Source organism: Cyprinus carpio, chromosome A8, assembly GCF_018340385.1.
Source record: "Cyprinus carpio isolate SPL01 chromosome A8, ASM1834038v1, whole genome shotgun sequence".
Classification (NCBI taxonomy): domain Eukaryota; kingdom Metazoa; phylum Chordata; class Actinopteri; order Cypriniformes; family Cyprinidae; genus Cyprinus; species Cyprinus carpio.
The window spans coordinates 20,720,631-20,726,681 of record NC_056579.1 but is presented as its reverse complement, the minus strand read 5'-3'; positions in this window follow the sequence as shown (position 1 = coordinate 20,726,681).

Genomic DNA, 6,051 nt, shown 5'->3' with positions numbered 1-6,051 from the left:
GGAACCCTGGGACTCTGAGTCTTCTTGAGCGACTGTTTTTTTTTTCTTTTGGTTTACAGACATCGTGTGCGTGTTTCCGTTAATACGTTTTCAGTATGTCTAACTGCAGTTTTGTACTGAGTCTTTAATCTTCCCTCAGAGTTTCAATTTTAAGATATGAAAGATAAATGCATTATTATATGTTTAAAATTAGATGATGTATAAGAGCAAAATAAAGCATTTTGATATTTAATGTGTGACAATGATTTATATCATTTCCGTTTATACCGTGCCTTAATTATGGCATCATTTCCACTGCAACAAACATTTTTAACCTAAATAGATTGAAACACATGACTCATAATTTCGACATGGTGGTTCATAATTTCCAGTTTTTGATTTTGTCAAATTACGTTAATTAAATTGATGTAGCCTAAATGACAGAATGCTGATGTAGCCTAAATATCCAGTGATGCATAAAATGTTGAACATTACTAGCGGATTGCATGTATTAAATTAGTATTTCACCCAAAAATGAAAATTTCCTGAAAATATACTCACCCTCAGCTCACGCAAGATTAAATGAGTTTGATTCTTCATCAGAACAGATTTGGAGAAATGTAGCATTTCATCACTTGCTCACCAGTGGATCCTCTGCAGTGAATGGGTGCCGTCAGAATGAGAGTCCAAACAGATGATAAAAACATCACAGTAATCCAAAAGTACTCCACATATCTCCAGTCCATCATTTAATGTCTTGTAAAGTGAAAAGCTGCATGTTTGTAAGAAACAAATCAATCGTTGAGATGTTTTTAACTTTAAACTGTTGCTTTCGTCTAAAATAGAAGTCCTCTGTCATTGCTTTCTTCAGTGAAAAATTTGTATTGCCCGAATGTACACACAAATCAAGCACTGATTACAACCCAAATCAAGTAAAACACACACACACACACACACACACACACACACACACACACACACACACACACACATACACACACACACACACACACATACACACACACAGTTCTAAATAAATAATTTGGTGAATTTTGATGTTAGAGGACAAGAGCGAATGGGCTTTTTTGCACTGGAGGAAACATTATATGGATTATGGACTCCATGATAAAATATTTTGTCCAGAAACAAGTGTTTAAAGTTAAAATGCCTTGGTGTATATGTTTATTTCAAACACACAACTTTCTGCTTCACAAGATGTTAACTGATGGACTGGAGTGGTTTGGGTTTCTTGTGGATTATTGTGATGTTTTTATCAGCTGTTTGTTCTGACGGCACCCATTCACTGCAGAGGATCCACTGGTGAACAAGTGATGCAATGCTAAATTTCTCCAAATCTTCTCAGATGAAGAAAGAAACATCTACATGTTGGATGGCCTGAGGGTGAGTAAATGTAAAGAAAGAACATTTTTATTTTTGAGCGAACTATTCCTTTAAAATAAGAAATAAAAAAAACAATTGTTTTTCTAAAACTCAGCACAAGTGCCTGTAGTTTAACACCCTTACATGGCTGGATTCAAAACCTGTCAGCAGACACATACTGGAAACGTATGAGAAAGGGGTTTGCCCTAACACAGAAGAGCACTTGGTGAAAGTACAGTTCTCAGTTTTTCCCCTTTGTATCTGTTATGAAAATGATAACCAGGACAGATGTATTGTGCTATGCAAAACCTCAAAAACTGTAAAAAGGGGACAACTATATTTTAGCATAACAAAAAGCGTGCACATTTCTGTTCTGCAAAAGGAGATAATGTAGAGTAATGAAAATAAAAAAGAACACAACAGCTGAAACATTTGAATACTTTCAACCATCAACAGCAGTTCGAAGTTGTGAATAAAACAAAGATTATTCGAGTATGTTTTACAAGAAAATACTATTTTTTTTTCTACTTCAAAATAACATGTTATTTTAATTACGTTAATTGTTTGTGGAATTTACCAGCAATTTATGAGTGTGATTCTACAACAATTTTTTTTGAGTAGTGCGAAGCGAAAAGTAAAGTATTATGAATAGCAGTTATTAAACATAATGCACTTAATGGTTATTACCTTAGTTTATGATGGAGATGCACTTCATCAGCTAGACACTTTACACTTAATTACTGTTCTAACAATTATTCAAATAATTAGAATATTCTGCAAATTTATTTTAACATCAAAGCACTTTTTGTGACTGTAGTCTTAAAAATTACCCATTTTTTATTAGAAGTACTAATTATTACTAGAAAACTGATTCGTTACTATATATTAAATATCATAATATTAATGCAACACTAAAGCTATATTAAAACACATAAGGATGACTGTCCTATTAACCAAGTTATTGTAGCAAAAAAAATATGTAAATCTTTTTCTCAATTAATTGAAAATATAAGTTAAGTCTGTTTACTACAAACTAGCCTTTGATTCATGGCATTGCATTTGTTAAATTACCCATTCTGGCATTATATATTAATCCATTGATTTATAAATTTAATTTATACAATATAAGTAATAATTAATACATTTTTATGTTGCTGTTAATTTAATGTTTATTGCTACAAGATTACAAAAATACTTAATAATTAACATTTTCTCAGTTTTTTTTTTCAGCAAAGAGGCATGGTTTTACATGGTTTAGATTGTGGGCTGCACTAGAAGACTGGACTACAGGACTCATAGTGACTTAAGAATTAAAGGGGCTTTAAGGACATGTGACCATTGTTAAAATAATAATAAAAGATTCAGGAACGTTGTATTTCATGTATGACGGTACAGACATATATTTTAATGTCAAAATGTTGGGAAATGCCCGCTAAATGCAAAACACCATTATTACAGCCATTGTTTTGTTATTAATGGACCGTGATTATATAGTGCGGGTGTTTTGTACATATTTAACATGAACTATAAAAAAGAACACCGGAAAGCCCCATCATTAAAATCTGTCTTTGTTTTGAAGCTGACAGATGTTATGTACTGGCATGATATCTTAGAGCGCTCATGAACTAGTCTTGCTGTCGAAGTTTCGGATGTGTCGTTTATGGAGGGGCCTCTCTCACCTGCTCGCATAGTCCCTGACATTTAACCATATTTAACCTTTAAATGTCACAATAACAGTTTTCAGCCCAGAGCCAATCGCTCTGAGGGAGTTTCTCAGGTGAAATATTAGACAAAACATCCGTCCTCCCTGTTATTGGGAGTGAAAGCGTACATACAGTACCTCAGCCTGTGCACGATAATCTGGTGTATATTACAATTCTCCAAGATGATTTATTTCGGGGAGTATGAAATTGCTTATGTTGATATCAGACGAAATGGAAATTAGGGAGTTTATGACTTGTGTTTTTCATCTTCGATTTGAGAGGTTCAGGTTTTACTCAGTCTGAGATCACACCAGAGTTTCACAATAGCTTAGGTGCTTGTCATAGCTAGTGTTCTGGATCAGACGGACATAGAACCGTTTGACTACCTTGCCATCAAATTAAGTGATAAAGCATGCAAATATTACACTGTTGGCTGTTGATCATATTAATATGGCATCCATTATGTTAGTAAATGTTGGTTATAAGTGATTGCTGTCAAGCATCACTATTGGTTTTGCTTATAGATGAAAAATCCTTAACCTGCACGGTTTCTATGAATGATAGCTTAATCATGCAGCTTATTGAGAAAACATCTGCTATTATTTTGATAAGTGACTAAATTTGTGATTTTAATTTGGTGATTAAACAGGCGAAAAAAAGATCAAAACCCATATCTATGGACCAGAATATCATCAAAACTATGCAGTTTTACAATCAAAACCACCTAGAAAACTCAAGCAACTGCATAGCAACACCATGTTAACCACCCTCTACACTAGGGCTGGGCAACTTTGGTCCTGGAGGGCCACTGTCCTGCAGAGTTTAGCAGGACCTAATCTCTGCAGGACAGTGGCCCTCCAGGACCGAAGTTGCCCAGCTCTGCTCTATACTCTACATTACATTTTACATTTAGTAGACGCTTTTATCCATTTATATACATTTATCCAGACTATACATTTATATACATTCAGGCTATACTTTTTACCAGTATGTGTGTTCCCTGGGAATTGAACCCACAACCTTTAGCACTGCTAACGCAATGCTCTACCATTGAGCCACAGGACACTCTAGAACACTCTAGCAATTGCATAGCCCTGACAACTAAGACACTCCAGAGATCTCATAGCAATGCCTTAGCAACCACCCAGAACACTCCAAGGATCACATAACTCTGGCAACCATTTAGAACATTTTGCATATCCCTGGGAACTATCTAGAACAATCCAGATATCACGTGGCAATGCCTTGGCAACCACCCAGAACACTCCAGCGATCACAAAAACCTGGCAACCATTTAGAACACTCTAGAGATCGCATGACCCTGGCAACCATTTAGAACACTCAAGATATCGTGTAGCAATGCTTTTTAAACCAACCAGAACACTCCAGTGATCACGTAACCCTGGCAACCATTTAAAACAGTCTAGAGACTGCATAACCCTGGCAACTATCTACAACACTCTATAGATCACATAGCAATGCCTTGGCAACCACCCAGAACACTCTAGAGCAGTGGTCTCAAACTCAATCCCTGGAGGGGCACAGCTCTGCAGAGTTTCGCTTCAACCAGCTCCAAATCACACCTGCATGGAAGTTTCTAGTAATCCTGAAAACCTTGATTAGCTGGATCAGGTGTGTTTGATTAGGGTTGGAGCTAAACTGTGCAGAGCTGTGGCCCTCCAGGAATTGAGTTTGAGACCAATGCTCTAAAGATTGCATAACCTTGACAACTATCTAGATTCTACACTCTAGATATTGTGTAGCAGTGCCTGGGAAATCAAGAACACTCCAAGGATCACATAACCCAGGCAACCATTTAGAATACTCTAGAGATCGCATTACCCTGGCAACCATTTAGAACACTCCACATATCATGTAGCAGTGCTTTGGCTACCACCCAGAACACTCCAGTGATCACATAACCCTGGCAATCATTTAGAACAGTCTAACCCTGGCAATCATTTAGAACAGTCTAGAGATCGCAGAACCCTGGCAACCATCTATAGCACTCTAGCGACCACATTAACCTGGCAACCATCTAGAACACTCTAGCATTTGCATAGCGACACCTTGGCAACCACCCAGAACACTCTAGCGACCACATAACCTTGGCAACCATCTAGAACAGTCCAGAGACTGTATTACAATGCCTTGGCAACCATCTAGAACACTCTAGCGACCACATAACCTTGACAACCATCTAGAACAGTTCCGGAGACTGTATAACAATGCCTTGGCAACCATCTAGAACACTCTAGCGACCACATCAACCTTGGCAACCATCTAGAACAATCTAGAGATTGTATAACAATGCCTTGGCAACCACCCAGAACACTGTAGCGACCACATAACCTTTGACGACCATCTAGAGATTGAATAACAATGCCTTGGCAACCACCCAGAAATCACACCTGTAGCGACCACATAAAACCTTGACTGACCATCTAGAACAATCTAGAGATTGTATAACAATGCCTTGGCAACCACCCAGAACACTGTAGCGACCACATAACCTTGACAACCATCTAGAGATTGTATAACAATGCCTTGGCAACTCTAGCGACCACGAACACTCTAGCGACCAGAACAATATCACCCTTGACAACCATATAGAACAGTCCCCATAGAGATTGTATAACAATGCCTTGGCAACCACCCAGAACACTATAGCGACCACATAACCTTGACGACCATCTAGAGATTGACTGTATAACAATGCCTTGGCAACCACCCTAGAACACTGTAGCGACCACATAACCTTGACGACCATCTAGAGATTGTATAAACAATGCCTTGGCAACCACCCAGAACACTGTAGCGACCACATAACCTTGACAACCATCTAGAGATTGAATAACAATGCCTTGGCAACCACCCAGAACACTGTAGCGACCACATAACCTTGACAACCATCTAGAGATTGTATAACAATGCCTTGGCAACCACCCAGAACACTGTAGCGACCACAATAGAACAGCCAACATCTAGA